Source organism: Leptonychotes weddellii, chromosome 8 (assembly GCF_054177405.1).
Source record: "Leptonychotes weddellii isolate Sample4059 chromosome 8, ASM5417740v2, whole genome shotgun sequence".
Taxonomy (NCBI): Eukaryota; Metazoa; Chordata; class Mammalia; order Carnivora; family Phocidae; genus Leptonychotes; species Leptonychotes weddellii.
The window spans coordinates 95,803,848-95,826,442 of record NC_138376.1 but is presented as its reverse complement, the minus strand read 5'-3'; the positions used below and the strand labels follow the sequence as shown (position 1 = coordinate 95,826,442).

The 22,595-nt window shown below is 40.4% G+C and overlaps 2 non-coding genes across 2 annotated transcripts; one reads left to right on the top strand and one right to left on the bottom strand.

The window, feature by feature from the left end:
• Nucleotides 1-4,882: 4,882 nt before the first annotated feature.
• On the bottom strand, nucleotides 4,883-4,990 carry LOC115943882 (U6 spliceosomal RNA). The gene has a single exon (XR_004078459.1). It is a non-coding gene; the product is annotated as a U6 spliceosomal RNA (small nuclear RNA).
• Nucleotides 4,991-15,177: 10,187 nt separating this feature from the next.
• On the top strand, nucleotides 15,178-15,284 carry LOC115943883 (U6 spliceosomal RNA). The gene has a single exon (XR_004078460.2). It is a non-coding gene; the product is annotated as a U6 spliceosomal RNA (small nuclear RNA).
• The last annotated feature ends 7,311 nt before the right edge of the window (nucleotides 15,285-22,595 follow it).

Here is a 22,595-nt window from a genome sequence, read left to right as displayed (position 1 = left end):
TCTAGAAGGTTAATTCTTGCTTGACACTCATACAGTATTGCCAAAGTACACTACTCAGTTGGGATACACCCATTGAAAGAAACACTGAAGCCGATATCAAAATTCACAGATATGTCTGTATTTGTGATATTATTAAGTCTCCTAGAAAAGACTGACAAGTTGCCCCCGAGTCTATTCCCAGCATGACCCCAAACCACCATTCTCCACTTCCAATGAGGATAGACTCAAGGACACATGGGAGAGGAAAAGCAGATGAGTGAAGGAATAGCCAAGAAATGAAAGCTGCCTCTCTGGTCTGAGATCATATCAAAGTCTCATCTTATGGAAATATTGGCAGTGCTGTCCTTCCTAGAAATAAGGAGGAACAAAAACTAAAATACTGTCTTTAAAGAGCTAATTAATAAGCAAGCATCCTCTCAGGAATTGCAAAAGCAGAACTCTATTTCTTTTTTGACTGGAGCATATCTGTATATATGAATTATTTACATGTGACATAGAGGCTAAAAAAGTATTATGAAGCACTTTAAGTGTTATTTATTTGCTTCTTTTATAACCTGCCTCACATCAGAAAGGACTGTAAGTGGCTCCCAATGATTCTGGGAAGATGGCAGTTGTGGAGGCATGGTACCTAAATATTCTTGAATCCCCTCAGAAAGAACCTGAAGAGCAACTATGATAACAAACTCTGAAAACTGATGGGCAACGTGTGCAGCAAACTAGGTAACAAGAGAGACCCCATGGCTGCAAAATAGGAGGAGCCAGAGCTCCCGTAGCTACAAGACCCACGCAGGACCATCCTTGGTGCAGGAGGAAGCAAAGGAAAGTCAGCAAGGCATCTGGCGCGCCCCCCCCCCGAGAATGAAAGAACCCCAACAAGCTCTCACTGAAGGCCCCACAGCAGCTTAGCCTGGAGGGTTTCACCAAAGCACTCTTTCAGGACAAAGCTTCCCAGTGAGAAGAAATTGCTGGGATAAAATCTCCTTTGAACAGACAGGGGCAACAGAAAGGAAAGAAAGAGAATGTCCAGATTATTGTGAAAAGAACAGAAGGGGGGGCCCAAGAATCATGAAACTAGAAAAGATACCCCAAACTACTACCGCCGCTCTAAAAATACTGGAAAACTCATTTTCCTTAAAAATTAGCATCAGAGGGGCGCCTGGGTGGCTCAGTCCGTTGGGCGGCTGCCTTCGGCTCAGGTCATGATCCTGGGGTCTTGGGATCGAGCCCCACATCCGGCTCCCTGCCCAGCGGAGAGCCTGCTTCTCCCTCTCCATCTGCCTGCTACTCTGCCTGCTTGTGCTCTCTCTCTCTGTCAAATAAATAAATAAAATCTTTATTAAAAAAAATTAGCATCAGAAAAATATCAGAGTTGAATCCCATACGAAGTTATGCAATGAGAGAGAGAGAGAGGAAGAGAGAGGAAGAGAAGAGAGCAGAACAAGGTCCCTACAAATAATAAAAATCATCCAAGAGACATGCCCACAAAAAGGTAAAAAATTTAACCTCATATTTAGAAGTGATGGAAATGAAATGAACAAAATGATAGAAGATAAAAGAATAACAAATTAGAATTAGGAAAAACTCAAAAATGAAGTGATTGGAGAAAAGGGAAGTTTGAAAAGAAAGGTGACAGAAATTGTTAAAGAATAAGACGTAAAATAAAAATGCTGTCATTTAAGACTAAGCTAGCAGGAATTCAGGAACAAGTAAACACAACAGATAATATCTTTGATGAATCAGATAACTCAACAAATTAGAAATAGAAGAAAACTTCCTCAGCCTGATGAAGGGCATCTGAAAACTCACAGCTGAGATCATACTTAATAGTGAAATACTGAGTGGTTTTCCTCTAAAATGAGAAACAAGAGAAGGATTTCTGCTCTCACCACTTCTATTCAAGCTTGTGCTGCAGGGCCTAGCCATGGCAAGTAGGCGAGAACATAAACTAAAAGGCATCCAGATGAGAAAGGCAGTAACACTACCTCTATTTGCAGATAGCATGATCTTATATACAGAAAATCCCAAAGAATCAATTTTACAACCATTAGAACTGAAAAAACAAGTTCACCAAGGTCGCATGATATAAACCAATACACGGAAATGAATAGTATTTCTGTACATTTGCAAGGGACAATCTGAAAGTGAAATCAAGAAAACATTTGCAATTACAATAGCATTAAAAGAATTAAACACATAGGAATAAATTTAACAAAAGAAGTCCAAATTATATATTCTGAAAACCACAAAACATTGATGTAAGAAATCAAGGAACAGAAATCAAAATCAAAATCTGGCTTCTTTGCAGAAATTAACAAGCTAATTCTAAAATCTATATGGAAATTCAAGGAGCCCAGAATGGAAACAATAAAAAAAAAAAAAAAGAAAAAAACCCTGAAAAAGAAGAACAAATATGGAAGACTCATACTTTCTGATTCAAACTTGCCAGAAAGCTACAGTAATCATAGTAGCATGAAAATGGCATAAGAATATATAATCATAATACAGAGCAATAGAATAAAATAAAAAGTCCAGAAATAAACCCTCCCATGTGAAATAAGACAATCAGAGAAAGATAATTATTATATGATCTCACTCATATGTGGAATTTAGGAAACAAAACAGAGGATCATAGGGGAAGAGAGGAAAAAATAAAATAAGATGAAATCAGAGAGGGAGACAAACCATGAGACTCTTAATCATAGGAAACAAACTGAGGGTTGCTGGAGGGGAATGAGGTGGGGGGATGGGGTAACTGGGTGATGGACATTAAGGAGGTCATGTGATGTAATGAGCACTAGGTATTATATAAGACTGATGAATCACTGACCTCTATTCTGAAACTAATAATACATTATATGTTAATTAATTTAAATTTTAAAAATATAAAAAAAAAGAAAAAGAAATAAACCCTGCCATTCACAGTCAATTGATTTTCAATCAGGTACCAAGACAATTCAATAGTGGAAAGAATAGGTTTTTCAACAAGTGATATTGGGACAGAGAGTTATCTATACTGCAAGAGAATAAAGTTGGACCTCTCCCTCACCTAATATAGAAAAATTAACTCAAGATTGATCAGAGATTTATATGTAAGAGCTAGTATTATAAAATTCTTAGAAGAAAACATAGGCATAAGTCTTGAAGACCCTGGATTAGATAATGGTTTCTCAGCTATGATGTCAAAAACACAAATATCAAAAGAAAAACAGATAAATTCAACTTCATCAAAATTAAAACCTTTTGTACTTCAAAGGACATGATCAAGAAAGTGAAAAGACAACTCACAGAATAAAAGATAATTTTCAAATCATATATCTGATAAGGGACTTGTATCTAGAATATATAAAGAATTTTTCCAACTCAACACAAAAAGACAAAGTTAAAAAAAAGGGCAAAGGATCTGAATATGCATTTTTCTAAAGAAGACATACAAATAGAAAAAACACATGAAAAGATGCTCAAAATCATTAGCAAGCAGGGAAATGAAAATCAAAACCACAATGACAATACCACTTTATAACTTACAAGGATTGCTACAATCACAAAGATAATGAAAGTGTAAATGAGGATGTAGGGAAACTGGAAGCCTCATTCACTGCTGATGGGAATGTAAAATGGTGCAGTTACTTTGGAATACAGTTGGACAACTTCTCCAAAGGTTTTACGGATTTACCATATGACCCAGCAATTCTACTCCTAGGTTTATACCCCAGAATAATGAAACTACATGTCTATACAAAAACTACTACACAAACGTTTGTAGCAACATTATACATAATAGACAAAAATGGGATCAACCCAAATGTTCATCACTGATGAATGAATGGATCAGTAAAATGTGGTATATCCATACAATGGAATGTTATTCAGCAATAAAAACAAATGAATAACTGATACACATTACAACATGGAAGAACCTTGAAAATATTATGCTAAGTGAAAGAAGCCAGTGTCAAAACACCATATATTTTATGATTCCATTTACATGATATGTCCATAATAAGCAAATTTATAGAAACAGAGAATAGATTAGTGGTTGCCTAGGGGCTGGGTGGGTTGGGGGGCTTAAGGAAATTGGGGGGTGACTGCTAATGTGTATGGGGTTTCTTTTTGGGTGATGAAATGTCCCAAAATTGATTGTGATGATGATGGCACAACTCCATAGATTCATTTTAAAAACCATTAAATTTATACTTTAAACAGGTGAATTGTATGGTATAAGAACTATATGTCAATAAAACCATTATAAAGTGTATTTTTAAGAGAATTGGGTATAAAAAGGTATTTTAAAATTCAAAAATAAATGATAGGATAAAAGAGACTCATGAAAATATAATAGATATGGAAGACAGGCAGGTAGAAGCCCCCAAGGCGGGGGGGGGAGTCAAGTAATGGGATAGGGCAAATGCTAAAATCTGTAATTCAAGATGGGCTTCCTGAGAAAAAGAAACTTGAATCTTTATGTTGAATCATCAGCATTGATAAACTATTATTTAAAGAAAAAATATCTGAATGGAGATTATGGATGGGGATGGAGATGGAAATGGATGAGATTCGGAAGGAACAGTTAAGGGCCTCCCTGAAGGTGAGTTATATTCTGTCTCCAAAGCTTGGTCATGGAGCTACAGATGTTTGTGCTGTTGTTCATCTTTATACCTCTCAAACACGCTAGAAATATTTTATTGTATGTTCGATATTTAGTAAAAGCAACTAAATTGACTAGTACTATACAGCAGGATCTAATAAGTGCCTCATAAAGAACATAGACAAAGTGAGGAAGAATTACCCTGCAATGAGGGTGTGAGCTTTTAAGTTGAGTCTAACAATATCTAACAGGCATGATTTAAAATACTTTACATTCATTAATTAATTTGATCCTGTGAACTATCCTCAGAGGTAGACACTATTTGCGTGTCATCCTTGCGCAGGGGCCATGCTAATCTTCTCTGTATCGTTCCAATTTTAGTATATGTGCTGCCGAAGCGAGCACAGAGGTAGACACTATTATTTCCCTCTTTGGCAGATGAGGAACCTAAGGCACAAAGTTCAGTAACTTGTTTAAAGTTTGCACAGTGAGTTGGTGGCAGAGCTGTATTTGAACCCAGATGGCCTGGCTTCAGGGTCCATAGCCTTAATTTACAATGCTCCACTCTCTGTGGGTCTGCTTCGGCAGGGGTAGCCGTGGTGGTGTAGGATAGTTGGGAGTCAGGCCAGCTATTCACAAGGACAAGAGGGGGAAGGGCAGGCAACTTTTTGAGATTAGTCAGAAGGCTAAATTGGGGTCAGATCCAGAAATACCTTGAATGCTATGCAAATCGTTATTATCTGATATCTGGTCTTTACCCTTAATCAGTGGCAGGTATTAAACATTTTTGAGCAAGCAAAGAAGAAGCTGAAAGTCATGTTTAAGAAATAATAAACTAGACTGGAAGGTTGAGGAAAGAACCGAATGAAGACAGAAGATCTATTTGGAGACGGGATGAATTGAAAGGGGATGACTTTGAGCCAGGAACCAGAATCCTCAAGTACTATTTTTGACCACAGTGCTGAGCCGTTCCCAAGGGAAATTGTGTGCAGGGGACCAAGCCCAGCAAAAGCATGTCCTTTGATACTTTGGAGTCTTGACTCCTGACAAATGATGTCTCCTGCTTGAAGCCTGGTGAATGGATTGTGTGGAGAACTCTGTCTTCCTGACTAGGGACAGGACAAGAGCTTAGACCAAAAAGTGCCATGAAGTCCCATAATTCTTGGCCCTCAACAGCCCACCACCCTTATCGTGAGGCAAGAGTCATCTGAGAGGGGCAGCAGGGAGAGGTGAGAGCAAGAAGGCCCAGAGCATCTCCTGAGCTGGTTTAACACATGCCCTCATGCTACAATTCTACCCCTCTTACTGCTCCTCACACCTCACAGGGATCAGGTAGAGACAGGCTTCCGGCCACACCTGCAGGCAGCAAACACTCCTGCAACCGGCAAGCATACGTGATCTAAACCCCAGCTGGGGTGGTGGATATGGGAGCAGAAAAAAAAGATCTGCCATGAATTCACAACGACTGACAGGTTATGAGATAAAGGGGTGGAACAACTAAACATGAGAGTTTTGAGCCAAAGCAGTGACAACGGTGGTATGAGAGAACTATGGGAACCAGAAAGAGATGCTTGCTCAGAAGAGACGATCATTCTCCTTTGCTTTCTGAAGCATCACAGAATAGCGAAACTCAGGAAATTTAAATGAAATTTTATATTCCTTCTGCTCTGCCTTGAAGGCTTCAATGAAGGCTAAAAACTCTATATGTAAGTTCTCCTTCAGGTTCATGGTTTTTTGTATTTAAAGAGAGACTTTTTTTAAGGGTGTGTACAATACAATCTACTCATATTCCTTTTTATGAGGTATAACAGAAAATGACATGGGTTTGTTAATAAAAATAAGTTTCGGGGCACCTGGGTGGCACAGTCAGTTGAGCGTCTGACTTCAGCTCAGGTCATGATCTCAGGGTCCTGGGATCAAGCCCCGCATCGGGCTCCCTGCTCAGTGGGGAGTCTGATCGCCCATCTCCCTCTCTCCTCGTGTGCGCTCTCTCTCTTTCTCTCTCTCAAATGAATATATAAAATCTTTAAAAAAATAAAAATAAGTTTCTATTTCTTGAGTACTTATTTTGTTCCAGGTATTATGCTAAGCATTTTATACACTACAGTAATAAATCTTCACAATAGCACTAGGAAGGCTATTATTATCTTTATTTTGCTGATTAGGAAATTTAGGCACTAAGGAGTTTAAAAAGTTAAGAAACTTATTCCAAAGTACATGGCTAGTAAATGGTCAATCCAAGCTTCACAGACTGGGGTCTAACTTTGACATGTCTTATCCATGGTTACAAATGGTGTTCATACTGGCTCTGATTTCATTTTTCTAGCATCTAGCATTTTCCTGCCACAAGTTTTGCTCATGTGGACACTACACAATTAACAGGTGTCCTTTTAACTAGATCCTAACTCACTGGTTATTTCACTGAATTGCTAATCGGTTTACTCAGCACCCCAAATCCCTTCTTTATTTGTTAAAGCATTAAGTTGATTGAACACCTACCATGTGTCGAGCACATCAACCTACCGGACAAACCGAACACAGAAACTTTCCTTCCATGTCCATAGTTCATCATCTGTGGAGAGATATGCCTTGAGAAATAACGTACAGCATTCCAGAACCATGCAGGACGTCATGACACAGAATACCAGTTAGTCTGGCACTAGCGTAAAGAATTTTACTCTGGAGTCACCTATTTGAGTCCAGCTTGGAGAAAAGGCTCTACCTAATATGCAAAATAATAGCAATAACTGAGATGATAATCTAATGTAAATTATTTTCCACTGCCAATCTTTCTAAAGAGACTAAGTCAGTAACTTTAAAAACTTAAAAAAAAAAAAAAAACAACTGGGGCGCCTGGGTGGCTCAGTCGTTAAGCAGCTGCCTTCGGCTCAGGTCATGGTCCCAGGGTCCTGGGATCGAGCCCCGCATCGGGCTCCCTGCTCAGCGGGAAGCCTGCTTCTCCCTCTCCCACTCCCCCTGCTTGTGTTCCCTCTCTTGCTGTCTCTCTCTCTGTCAAATAAATACATAAAACCTTTTAAAAAATAAAACTATACCTCAATAGATACAAACCAAAAGACAAATAATTGAGATCATTTTTCAGAATCAGTCCAATAAAACGGCTATTTTTCTTTGAATCATTCAGATGCTTCCTTTTCCAAAATGTTATCTGGGGCTGAGCAAGTTTTTCATTGCTAATGATCTGTTTTGCGTTAGCAGTGGAGACTTAGATTGAGAAAAACATTTCAGACTGAACGTTTAGAGAATAAAGCCAGAAGGGAAACGTCACGGACCTGGGTCACCTCAGCCTGAAGCAGGCACAGTAATTCAGCAAGTCCTCAAGCACGGGAGCGACTGATGATCCTCCTCCCTGCACACCGAGCCCTGCGTGGCTACGGGGCAGTGCCTGGTGCACCAACAGGTACAATGCAGGAAAGGGTAGGTCTCTTAGTGAGAGCGGTCTCTTGCTTGAAGTCTAAACACCAAGCACAGGTCACCCCCACTATCTGTGAGAGGAGCGTCCCTATAAAAACTTTTGTAAGTTGAAATGGCATAAAGAGAAAAAGTCATTGCCACTAAGTTACATGGAAACATTTTAAAGTGTTCTCAGACTCAATAAATAACCTGTCTTAGGCTTTTCTGACACCTTTGGATGATTCTTGGGAATGGATGCACAAAATAAATCAAGATAAAGCACAGATGCTCCCAGACACAATTCAGAGCTTTGGCTGCTCGACGCTGAGATGCTGGGGAAGGAGCTCAGCGGGGGGTGGGGGGGACGTGCCGCTCGGACTGTGCAGCTTCTATGACAACTCGCTGCAAAACAAACACTGAATGCTATTTTTGCTTTTCATTTTTTTCGCCTAAATGTGAAAATCCTCTTCCGATTTCTTTCAGTTATCGAAAATAGGTACTAAAGTAGGTCTTTTGTGAAAGCAAAGTGGCATACTGCAGACTTTGGATTCGTGGGGGGATACCTGTATTTAGAAGAGTTTAGAGTTAGGGATGACATTTCTTGGGACATTTCTCAAAGAGGAGCCCGTTGTGCTCTCAGCGGTGACTTGAGTCCTAAGCTGCTGGTCCTGCATGAAAATTTGCCACAGTGATTTATCTACTCCCACTTATCCCACGCTCTGTGATCTCACATTCCTAAATCAGACACTAAAAAAGGATTTTAGACCTAAGTGGTGCTAAACTCAGAGCAAAGGAAAGAGGATAGTGACTTCCTAATGATCCTCAATGTTTTTGCCTCCCAGTTTTAACAGCTTTATCTTAAAAATCACATCTCTTAATTATTCAAGATGAAAGCCGGGACACTTGGTAAGCCATTTCACGAATGCTCAGGTCTCTGGCATTAAAGAAGTCAAACTGATGAGTAAATGACTTGTTTACGAATGCAGGGACTTAGAGGGGGACTCAAAAGCTCACATCTGCTTAGTCTCAAACCAAGTAATGCTTTAAAAACTCGCCACATATTAAGTCACCAGGAGAAGGCCTCTTGTGACACTGGGAATCCATCATTACTGGGACTCACATCTCACTGTAATAGATCCCAATGCAGCCCTCAGCTTAGTCACCCAGAGAAATACAGTATGTATTAAAATACAACCATTTTTTGCCTGTGTGGTAGAACACAGAAGCTATTTTGTTTCACAAGTATAACATGATGGTTTTTATGGGGGAAGTGAAGAATAATTTATCCAGTGGGGGAGGAATGTAATTAGCTTGAATACAGAGTTTTGGAATTGGGCCAGGACAAGAGCCAAATCACTGATAAAAAAAAAAAAAGATTCCATTTTGGATACCAAAAGTTAAAATAGTGTCCTCTTATAGAAGCTTGTATTCTCATGGTCGTTTTCCCTCTCTCTCTCTCTGTCTCTCAAAGCAGACAATATTACCTAATAAGATACTAAGGGAATATGTCAGAAATAACATTTGCTAAGCATCTACTGCGTGGTAGGCACTGTGTTAAGCATTTTCCATTTTCACAATGACTCTGTGCTAGTCTGATGGCCAAGCTCCTTCCAGACCCCCCAGATGTCTGTCCTTTGACCTCCTCTGAGCCTAAAATGATCCTCTCAGTGGCATAATGCACTTTCAGAGAAACAGACCTGGCAAGAAACCCGAGCAGACTGGAATTAGGCTTGAGCTGTTGGGCAGAAAATTCTAGGGTCCCTGGGACCTGGATGACGGCCTAAAAGGCAGGATGGATGCAAGGAGCAGAGGCTCCACAGGAATGTGCCCCTTGACCTTGCTTAGTCCTCAGTGCTGGCGTCAGCAGCCAGAAGCAGGACGGGGAGCCTGGTACAGAGATCCCCATGTACCATTCCACCTCCTGCCTTGGCCTAAGGCTAGCGCTATCAAACCGGGCCCAACTCCAAAGCTGATGCTCTTAACCACTGGCCTAAATAGCTTCAGAGAATACAACAGGTGTTTGAAAATTGCTAGTTGAATGAATGCTTGCCTGAGAGACCCAATACCTGTCTTCTTGGAATTGAGTAGAAAAAGACTTGTAGAGTGTCTATGAAAAACATTGAACAAATGCTGGGCTATAAAAGCAAAAGCAATGTGATCATCACCAGTTTTCAAGCCCGTGACATTTGGTGAGACTTTTCATGAGGGGCACCTTGCAGCTCAGCTGTCAGTAAAGGTGGTTATTCCCCGGGGCACAGGTTCCAGCATGCTGGATGTGCTGGATTGTTCTATCACAGTGTGGGACTCGGCATTCCCTCCATGATAAGCCATCTCAAACAAGCTCAGAGGCAATACTGGGGTCACAGGAGAAGAATAACCCCAGGTTATGTTGCTTAACCTATTGTATATTTTTAGGGGTGGCTCAAGAAGTAAATAAAGGAAGTGAAAGTCAATCTAATCAGCATCAAAATTTGTCTCAGCAGGACTTCCTGGTCCTGGTAACATGTCAAGGTATCCATTCATTCCTATTGTGTTTAAGTAAAACAACCCTTAAGCATAAAGGAGATGGACATTTAGAAGTTTTAGTAGTCTTTTTACAATAGAAGAAAGGTTTTTTTTTTAAATAAAATTTTTAATGATTACAAAATATGGCATATGTTCTTTGTTAATAATTTTGAAAATATGGAAATGTACAGTGAAAAATCAACCATAATCCTGCCAACCGAGACAATGACCGTTAGTGTTTTATTGCACTTTTGCACGCTAAGAACATTACCAGTTACTCAATTACAGCTTCTCTTTTCACCTAACATTCAGATAAGCATTCTCTCATATTATTAAGAATCTTTGGGGGCGCCTGGGTGGCTCAGTCATTAAGCATCTGCCTTCGGCTCAGGTCATGATCCCAGGGTCCTGGGATCGAGCCCCGCATCCGGCTCCCTGCTCAGTGGGAAGCCTGCTTCTCCCTCTCCCACTGCTTGTGTTCCCTCTCTTGCTGTCTCTCTCTCTCTCTGTCAATAAGTAAATAAATAAATAAATAAAATCTTAAAAAACAAAAGAGAATCTTTGGAAACATCAGTTTTAATAGCTACATAGTATCTCATCATGTACCTTTGCTTAGGGTTAACAATTTACTTACGAAGTAACTCTATTGTTCTCATTTTGTTTGGGGACTTCGTTTCTTCCTGTTCTTTATTTTTGCTGTGATGAATAATACTGTATTTATTTTCTTATTTTGCCTTCAGTATAATATTATGCATACATGTATATAATATATAAACACATAAATATATTTTAAGAAGTAGGATAACTGAATCAAAGGGACAGAGTACTACTAAAGCTCTCCTAAATTGCTTTCTAAAACTGTGGATCCAGTTTAAACACCATATTTTCATTTCACCTCTACCACCATCATGGAGCACTGTCATTTGAATATTTCATAACAGGTAAGTAAACATGGGATCCCATTACTATAATCTGTACTTATTTTTAAAAAGTCAATTTAAATAAATAAAATTATGCCACATTTACCATTGAAATGTATTAAAAGATCAGGTTAAAAATGCTTCCTGACTTTCAATCAGTAAGAAATACATGATAAATAACTCTGAATTTACACTGCTCTTAAACATTTTACTTTACTTATTGCTATTTTTAAAATCAGAGTTGGAGATGTCCTTGGCTTGCTGTACAGAAAGAGCAGCCTTTGGGGTGCATATTCAAAATGTGAAATTGAGTTAAAATGATTCCATTTTCTACCTGAAAACCATATTCTTATACCCCCAAATTCAATTTCTTAAGAATCATAGTGGCTCTTACTGCTAGCTTCTTAACTTAGAAGCTTATCTCAATTTATCTTTTTTACATTTATAACATTTTATTTTTGTCACACTTCCCATTCTCCATATTATTGCATGCCATATGCTTATTTTTCAAAACTCAAACCTAATTTTTTTTGGTAGGCATCAATGAGGATTATGCATTACCATTCAAGCTAACTCTATTTAAAAACAAACAAACAAAAAAGAAAAAGGAAACAGGTATGAAGATTACCAGCCTGGAGGGAGTCTCACTTGCTAGAAAAGCCTCTACACACCAACTTCAGCAGGATGTGGGATTTTTGCCACTGACTTTTTTCCATTCATGGTCTCACTTGTGAACAGTAGAAGTGAAGGGAGCTGGTTGGTGGTCTGCGCCTGTCCGGTCAATGCTGGGAAACTGTCAGGATTACAATGCTCCTTTGTTGGCTGGCTTGGCAGCCATACCAAGAGCTGAATGGGCCACAGAGACTGAACTAGTTATGACGACTGCTTGGTCCTCTCAAATGACCAGAGGCCCTCCCACCTCTTTGCCCGGCCACCCTGGGATGACAGCATGGATGGGGAGATGCTCCGATTCCTCCCACTGATACTGTGTAGCAAGTTGGCTAATGGAAAACTCTGATTTCCTGACAGTCTCTAAACCAGTAAGAGTTCCAGTCTCACTTGAAACTTACAAAAAGAAAAGCAGATTAACAAGATAGCAAGTAAAACATGAAAACGGTATAGTATAATGATGTGTTAATCTCTCTCACGGAAATTGTGTGATGATTGCTGGCCATGGAGAGTAAAGGAAATAAAAACAAAACAAAACCCCAGAACAAAACCGAAAAAGAAGCTCCCCAGGATGATATTCATGGGAAAAAAATCTGATCTGACTACTTTAGGTCATCATGATTTTTTCATGTTTATTTTTGTCACATCAAACTTCCCAGAGCCCCAATTTTCAAATTTAGGTGCAACCCCCCAATAATACAAAGAGGAAAACTGAAGGTTGTGAAGCAGGTAGGACAAAAAGATTACTAAATGAAAAGTGAGCTGTTTTTTAACAGCTTTCTGCTAACCCAGACTCCTGGTTTTATTTAAGAAGCCCACTGCCTTTGAAAATACACAGGGTCTTTTCAATAGCAAAAGATCAAATGATGTTAATCAGGCGGTGGGGTCTAATCCTTTAATGCAGCTGTCTCTTTACATTATAAACATTCCAGCTATATAAGCTGGAACGATTTTTATCTTAGCTTGTCTTTCCTTCCCCGTCTTCCTCTTCCCCCCTCTCTGTCTCTCCCTGCTTCTCTGTATCTCTTCTGTCTCTAAATCTTAACTTTGCCACGGTACAGAATATGCTTTCTTCTACCTGGTTTCTAACCCCCATCAAGAAATAATCTTAGAACGAAGGAAGACAAGAGGGTGGGGGAATTAACCTCTCTTGCTCTCCTCCATGTTCCCCACACTTTTGGTTGGTCACTGTAGACTATATTCTCTTGGAAAGACCACATCTACAAGGCACTGCACAAAGCTCAGGCTTCTCCCTGCTCATCACCTCTATTCCTCCTCAGCTGTTGGTTTGGCCTGATGGATTCAGTTCCACTTTGCACGGATGTGGATGCCTTTACAGCTGCTTTTGACAGCTTTCTTTGAGCCGATCTTTTCTTCAAGAATACAATAATCATAGTTTGAAGAAATGATTATGGTGGGAAGAAAGATATATGACAGTTTTCTTCAGATATTTGATCTAACATCCCGTTGAAGGAGGATTGGACTTTTAGAGGAATATAGAACCATCAGAGCAGTGATTCTTAAATGGAGGTGTGGTGGTACGTAGAGTCACTTAGGGACCTCTTCAGGTTACAGTCCCTTTCTCTGCTGAGATGCTGAGGATTACTAGCCTAGAGGGAGACTCGCTTGCTAGAAAAGCATCTACACACCAAATTCAGCAGATGTTGATTCTGTAGAGTGCAACTCTTGTCCACAGGAGTACGACCAATTTCTTAGGAACATTAGGATGGAAAATACTGAGATCCATCAAATTGGACTATAAATCTCACAAAATCAAATAAACTATATATAATATTCTCATCCTTTTATTCCTAAGGCCTACCAGGGTCTGACATGTGGAAGATGCTCCAAAATGCTCTTTAAAGTATTGTTTTGTTTTATGAATTAAAAAAAATAACTTCAGGTAAGCAAATTTCATATTAATATAAGTAGAATAATCTAATAAGAAGCACTGTCCATGGTAGGTCATCATGAGAGACAGTGAGTTCTCTGTCTTTGGAGGAATTCAAGCATAAACCAGGGATACTGGTAGATAGGTTAGATACTTGACCAGGCCTGGGAGGCTAACAGAGTGGCAGCCAACTTGGCTCCAAGGCCAAGGAAAAATTCCAACCCTTATTTCATGACCACCAAGAGATTAATTACTTGAATGGCATAAAAAGATGCATCCTGTCATATCATCAGTTCAAACCAGGGGACCAAATCCATGTGCCTTGTTTTCTGGGAGTTCTGTGTTAAATTTGAACCACTGTTTATTAAATCCTAAGTTTTTAATTTCTGTTTACAATACTCCAGATTTTTTTTTTTAACTAAGAATACCATTTGTACCTTTGAAAGTCTCCAAGCCTTTGGTTTTCTTCTCTAGAGCACCATATGAATGCTGATACCTAGAAGCCCAAAGCTGTGGCTTATAGGTCCTAAAAACCCAATCGCTTCTACCTGCAGAATCAAAAGCTAAGCCAACCTCACCTCTTTGTCACACTAATTCAGAACCCAACTTTTTCAAATTAGCTTAAGGCTGGCCCACAAGAGAACACAAACATTTCTGGAAGCGTTGGAAGTTTTTAGAGATTTCTCTCCCTTCCCCCACTCTTGCCCTCCTTCTTCTTCTTTTTACCCTTTTCCTTCTTCTAATGCTGAATGAAGTTTGCCATCCAAGGGAATGTGGTGCCTTGATAATCACTTTTTGGATATCCATGCATTCCCCATTCATTTATACGGAACATCTGCAGCCCATTAGAGGGATGTAATAAAGTGGCAAGCCTCTGGCCCCAGCAGCAGCTTGCTGCGGAGATCTTCTGGTGAAGAGCGCCACCTCTCACCAGTAACCAGCGTGGCCACTTGGTGAGCCCGAGTCCCGGGAGCCAGCCAGCACAGTGACCCTGTGGGTTCACTAGCCTTTCTTTTTTGCACAGCAGTCAATTATTTTTTCTACCAACAATGGCAAAGTACCTGACACTGTACATCCATCCTGCCTCTGTTAGTGGAAGCACACGGGAGGTGGGTGCCCTGAAAATAAAACCTGAGTTTTCTGTGTCGATATGTTTTTTTACCATCTATGAATTCACTTTTCAAGAAGGGTAATGGGTGCTCACTTGGACAGCACATATACCAAAATTGGAGCGATACACAGAAGATTAGCATCGTCCCCGCGCAAGGATGACACACAGATTTTTGAAGCACTCCATATTTTTATGAAGTGCCTGGAATTCTTCGATTAAAAGAATATATTCTCTTGGTTCTGCTATGGTCCAGACAGTGTTAAATTCTTTTTTCTATTGTGGGTTTTGATTTCCCCCCCACCCCCAGAAATTGTTTTTATTTGATGTACCCAGGTCTTCAGTTTCTCAATAAAGAAAAGATCTCCATAAAAAAATAAATGAAAAATAATAAAGAGTAATGGAAAATTAGTAATCTACTTCTCAGTCTGGACCATTCTTAAAAATTCTGGATCTTCTGCTGAATAAAACAAATCTCCAAATGTTATTCGGACTAAGAAATATTCTTTAGTGTTATAGGGATCTTAGAGGTCTTCTGGTCCTTGGAGGTCCTCCTGTTAGAGGCGAGGAGCCGGCGTCCAGAGTGGTGCAGTGACTATGTCATATCCTTCCCCTGTTCACTCCACACCCATCGACGACTACCCTCGGGCCCTTTCCTTTGGGCCATTCTCTCCCCACTGGGGTTCACAGAACTTTGTGTCTTAGAGGGTACTGGAGAGACTGAGACTGTATAAACACTCACAGCGATCTCTTAGGCTGTATCTGAACAGAGTTCTTATCTTTATGCCTCTATTGTGTTCTGTTTGTCTTAATAAAGTACAAATCTCTCTATGACACACAAAAAACACAGATGTTGATTCTAAATAGTTAAATGAATCATTGCATATGTCTCTCAAATCATTTATGTAAAATATTTGAAAACGCATTTTAGATTCTTCATCCTTGGTAGGGAGTTTTAAATGGTTTAAAATATATACCTTTATGTATTATTTGATGTTCATACAGTTTTTCCTAAATAGCATGTTTGACTTTTAGCAGAAGTTCTTGGAGATAGTGTATTCTGAATGCCAACGGCAGAACTTTTACCTAATAATGTATTATTTACTACAAAGGGGTGCTGCTATTGCAGGAGAAAGGCAATGGTCTAAAGATGAGAACTTCGGGTTTGAGTCCAGCGACTGCCACTTAGTAGCCCTGTGACTTAACCCAGGTTACTAAACTCTCTGGTCGGGGCATGTGTGTCTGTCAGCAGGGGCAGGAAGGGAAGGGGGAGGGAAAGACATGGTAAGAAAATCTGAACGGTCTTTCTCGTTGGATTGTTGCTAGCCTCAAATCTAATAACATACCTGAAAGTTCTCTGAAACTTATAAATCAAATTTAAGTTAGGATTACCACGGCCAGAGCATTTGCTCACTGCCATGTAGCATGTTAAATGGAAGCACTGTATTTAAAGGTTAAAATCCGGGTTCTTTGATCTGCCAATTTGGATGGAATCCCAGCTTCACCACTTGCTAGCTGTGTGCTTTCTGGTGAATTACACAACCTGCCTAAGCTTGACATCCTGAGGGAATACTAATTTGAAGCACATCTTATGGGGTTGTGTTAAGATTAAATTCAATGATACATGCAAGGTACCAGGTGGGAAGTCCCAGCCCCCAGCAAATAAACATTCACTTAGTTTTGTATAATGAGATTCCTGGCTCTTGCTGTTCTCATGGTTCTATGGGATAAATAACCTGGAAGATTTGGGTTTTTTAACCCTCAAAACATTTTACTTAGGTCTCCTTCACCTATATATAGAGCTCTAGCTGAGACATCACCTCTGAGGACGTAGAGCAAATTCGAGTGTCACGGAAAAAACAAAAAAACAAAAACAAAAACACCATTAACAATAAGGATTCATGAGTCTGGGAGTTAAACCCAAGAATAACTGCTCTTTATCCTGCCCTTACCACTCTGTCTTCAGAACTCTCCCCTACAGCAATATTCTACTCCAAGAGAAGAATCGATTTCAGGTTGTCTTCTTGACTCTGACACCTGGTAAGTGTTCTTGATAATCTCATACCCTTTATAAATTTATGGTCTTATAAATGTCATATATATATACATATATATATATGTATATATATATTGTGTTACAGATAATTTGCTCTATTTCCTTTAATTTTACTCTTCCCCCCCCCCCCTTTATTTTTACTCTATATCCTCTTCTAGATTATGAACTTCACAAAGGCTGGACTCCTGTTTTTTTTTTCTCACTATTTCCAATATTCAAGTTCTGTGAATGATCCAAAGATCAGTAATGCCCTGACATTACATAAACTTGGATTCATGCTGGGCCTCTTTACCTCCTTGTTGGGTATCCTAGGGAAAGTTGCTTCAGTTCTCTGAACCTTATTTCTTTGTTCATAAGATGAAGACAAGCCTACAGAGTTGCTGTGAGTCTTGTAAATAATACCGGAAAGCCCTTAACACATAATAAGCCTTCAATAAAAGGTCACTATCAGTGTTTCTCTACTTTTAAGTTTTCTGTTATGGTTATTAGCACCATGGTGGCCATCAACTCCGTACCTATCCCTAGGTATTGACTCAGATTCCCAAGAACCAAGGAAAAACACAGGAAAGAAGAAAGATAGACAAATCCAGGGAAGTGTGGAGAGAGCAGAAAGCTTTCTCTAAGTCAAAATCAGCAAACACATAACTGTAATTGTATTTCATGATCCGAAAGGCCCCGCAGGCTTCCTCCTGCTGATGAAAAAGAACACTGATGAGATGGTGCCACCTAGTGGTCATTTTCTAATACTACAGGCGGCAATGATGTAAACGGGAGGGAAAATAATTGCGGAAGAGGCTCCAAGAAGTCTTTATTCCTTCTTGTTTTTACTGAGAAGGTGGGAAAGCACTGCTTGCACCCACACCTTTCTCTCCTCTCACCCACCCTGAATAAGGTGGTGAACAGTAGCCACGGATCTATTCAACTACACTTGACTATTTTGCTTGTTGAGCTCATAAATCAGCTCAATAGCAACTTGTCAGCAATTGACATTAATTACAAAGTAACAAAAGATGGGTGAATTTTTTGATATTTGCAAGTTAAACTGAGACCTTGTTTCTCCATTCAGAATTGTTTTTCGCACCTCAAAAGAAGAAAATGTCCATCATTAATGAAAGTCTAAAGAAAAATATTTTATCTGATAGTGCCGCCTGCAACCACTTATCCACGATCATTATCTTTCAAATATAATGATAGTGAGGAGTCCTACAGTGCTCTGCAGACATTCAGTCCTGAATCCCTGGGACAGAGGCAAAGAGCAGATCCAATTATCCCTTTTTCATTCATTCACTTGTTTATAGTACAATCTATGAAGACAAGCTAATTCTGCTAATGAAATAGCCCGTGTACAAAGCAGCATATCCTTCAACCTTGGGGAAATGTTGTTTCATAGCTTAGAATTTTAGAATTAGAAGGCACTTTAAAAATTCGACGGTCCAACTCCTTTTAGAGATGACCTTCTGTTTCTCTAACTCCTATTACGTGATTTTGTGTTTTAACCTTGATTGCTGTGTTAGGTTTTGCTACGGAGCCCTCTGGTTCTATTAACAAGTGGAACTGTAAAACACCTTCTACGACGTGCCATTTATTGGGGGAGAGGGGGCCTGGGAGGCAACTGGAAACAGCTGAAGGCACGTCCAGGCCCACTGCTGCTCCTGTTCGATAGGCGGTTCCCACGCTCGTCTGAAGAGAGAAGAGGAAGCCGCAGAAAGAGCAGAACAGATGTGGCTGCTGCCAGGGCTCTGGTGGTCAACGGGCCGTGGTCTCGGAGACAGGAAGGACCTCCCGGCAGCCGGACAGCTTGCCCCCCAGCTCCCTGCCACCCCCGCCTCACCTGGGAGCCCCAGAAGAGGGGCACAGGTGTCTTCAAAGCCTGAATACTCTCGCTTTACGCAAAAGGTGGAGCCCTTGGACCAACGGCATCTCTTTCTGGTAGACGTTGGGACCCATCTCCCAAGGAGATTGGTTTTGTTCATCAGATTAACATTTTAAGATCCTGATCTCTGTCACTCTACCAACACCTTTGGGCAAGGTGATTCTAGCCCCGAACGGGTCTCCCTTCTACACCCCCTCCCACCACCATTTCCTCATCACCATGTCTAGCGGGATATCATGCTAGGTTTTAGGTTCTGAGGGTAAGAGATGGATCAGACGGTGTCTACCCCTAAGAATCTTTCTGTCTAGTATCCCCATCGTGATAAAACTAACTGAGAAATACTCCATGAGCTCAGATATGTACTTCTTAAGTTAAAGAGTTGTTAAGTTGGAGCCTGTTCCATAGGATAAGGACAGGATGATAGAGCCGCTAAAGATTCCTGTACAATTATGAAAATATTTAGTCACTGAAGATGGACATCTGTGGAGAAAGATTTGAGGGCTTACCAGAAAACTGATGTAAGGAATTATTTACTCAGATAATGTAAAACAAAACAAAACGGGAATGTTGTCTTTATACATGTAGAAATCTCCCGCTCTGTAATCCAGATGCCACAGGCAAGACAAGGGGCAAAATACAACAAAACCCAATCTCTTTGTCTTGAATAAACATTCCTTTTGTAACGTTCCTTCCCTCCCAGACTTACTCTTCCACATTAATAATCTGTGAGCTGAGTTGCTCTGCTTTCGCCTGGTTACCTAAATGATCAAAACCTTCCTCTGACTCCCCATATCTGTCCAGAGTCTCTGTCAGGGCCAAGCTCAGGAGCTCTGCTACGCCACTTAAAACAAGAGGGGCTACCTGTGAAACTTGTTTATTTACTTACTCGTTTTAATATAAACATAACACCAGTTTTCTGCGACCGATAATTCATCAACGATATAAAGGATGTGATTGTCAGCATTTTCTTTTAGGCCATTGTGGCTTCTTCACTTCAGCACTGGTGACATTTTGTGCCAGACAGTTCTTTGTTGTGGGAGGCTGTCACGTGCTTGGAGGAATTTCAGCAGCAGTCCTGGCCTCTGCCCGCCAGACGCGACCCCCACTTTATGACAACCAAAAATGTCTCCAAACATTGCCAAGTGTTCCCTTGGGGCAAATTCACCCCGAGGTTGAGAACCACTGATAATAGATCAACTATTAACTTTTTTTAATCTATAAAGATACAGCAGGCAGAAGCAGTATGTCTTCTTTGAATATCTTAAGGGGGAAAAAAAGAACTTGGATTTTGGTGTCTCTACTCTTTTCAGTCAGTTCCTAAAGCATACTTATGATTGTTTTCAGGGCAAATTTTCTCAATTGATCCATTGCTATCTATTCTCTTCCCCAATTCTTTACCTAAATAACAGTTTACAAACTTGATCTTTCTTTTTTTTTAAGATTTTTTTTTTCTTTTAAAGATTTTATTTATTTATTTGAGAGAGAGAGAATGAGAGACAGAGAGCATGAGAGGAAGGAGGGTCAGAGGGAGAAGCAGACTCCCTGCCGAGCAGGGAGCCCGATGTGGGACTCGATCCCGGGACCCCAGGATCATGACCAGAGCCGAAGGCAGTTGCTTAACCAACTGAGCCACCCAGGCGCCCCAAGATTTTTTTTTAATTTATTTGACAGAGAGAGAGAAAGCAAAAGCCTGAGCGAGCACAAGCAGGGGGAGAGGCACAGGGAGGGGGGAGAAGGAGAAGCAAGCTCTCTGCTGAGCAGGGACTCCAACGAGGGACTCCATCCCAGGACGCCGGGATCATGACCTGAGCCGAACGCAGACGCTTAACCAACTGAGCCACCCGGGTGCCCCCACAAACTCTATTCCATGCATAGAATCTCATTTACTGTTCACAACGATAGGAAGCAGGTACTAATAGGCAGCTGGCTAGGGAGCAGCAGGATGTCCCAGGAAGAAAGATCTGGAAGCAGACAGTCCAGAGCTACAATTCTGTCACCACGGTTTCCTGGCTACAAAACAATTAGGCCAGTTCTTCAGCTTCTGGGCAAAACGGTTTTCTTATCTGAAATGAGGGATTATTAATATCTCGGAGGGAGGTTGGGAGGATTAAGATGAGGTGAGCTCTGTGAAATACAGGTCGCTAGCAGAGGCACGACCCACTGCAGCTTTTTTTTACTCTAAGACCAAAGCATCCCGCACTGCACTGCATCAAATACTGCTGCTCACCGAAGCAACTTTCTCATTCTGGTCTCAGATCTCTTTAAGGATCTGATCAACAGAAAAATCCTCAGAAGTAACCCAATTTGTAGACAATTTCAGGATAGTCACAGATTCACCTGAAGTGCGTAGTGAGCCCAAGGGAAGAGTCCCTCTGGCAACAGCCTACTAATTTCATCTTTTCTTCTAATGGACTGGAGTAAATGGTGCCGAAGAGCTTTCCTTGCCCATTGCTTAAAATGGGCAACCCTTCTGCAGAGACAAATTGATTCCTATTTCCCCCAATACTACTGATTGGCCAGCAGGTCCTTGAAATAAGCCATTAGCTTGGTAGAGTGTAAAGAGCCTTGCCAATTTCCCTTCTTCAGGGAAAAAAAAAAGTGCAAAAGGGTAATTGGTAAAAAGGGGTCAAGGTCATCCAGTATGATTAGTTACTCTATTAGTTTCCTATTGCTGCTATAACACATTACCACAAACTTCGAACACTCTTGATCCAACACAAATGTATTATCTAACAGCTCTGGAGGTCAGAAGTCCAAAGCAGGTCTCACGGGGCTAACATAAAGGTGTTGGCTAGGCTGCATTCTTTTCTGGAGGTTTGAGAGGAAAACCTGTCTTGCCTCTTCTACCTTGTAGAGATTGCCCATGTTCCTTGGCTCATGACCTCTCTCCATCTTTAAAGCCAGCAATGGCCAGTTGAATCTTTCTCATACTTAATCTTATGTCTCCCTCTTCCACATTCAAGGACCCTGGTGATTACATTTGGCCCATCTAGATAATCCAATACAATCTCCCTATTTTAAATCTAGCTGATTAGAAAACTGAATTCCATCTGTTGCAGTCCCCTTTGCCACGTAATACAACATATTCACAGGCTCTGGAGATTAGCAAACAGACATCCTTGGGAGGCCATTATTCTATGCACTGTATAGTCACTTGCTTGGTATTTTTGATGACAAGCAAGGAATAAGCCCTGTTACAAGTCCTGATCCATCTTTGGAGTTTAGAAAAGCAACAGTTGACAGTATTTTTTGAATTGTCATAACAACTTATTATTGGATAATAAAATCCCTTCAAAAATCATTATCATCTCAATTGGGACTCTCAGAAACTACATCTACACAATTCATAATTTCTCATTGACTTAATGTCTTCTAACTCCTGATAATTTAGGCAACTGGAGAAATTCTTTACAGCTCACTACACAAAGGAAAGAGAACTCACGTGTATTTTGTAAAGCAAGTTGCAAATACAAGTAGAGCTACCCATGAAGACTAAACAAAGCTTGCATAAATGAGGAAATCAAGGCACCGTTGGCAAAAGAAGGGGACACGGCCGCTCAGAAACACACAGGCTGCA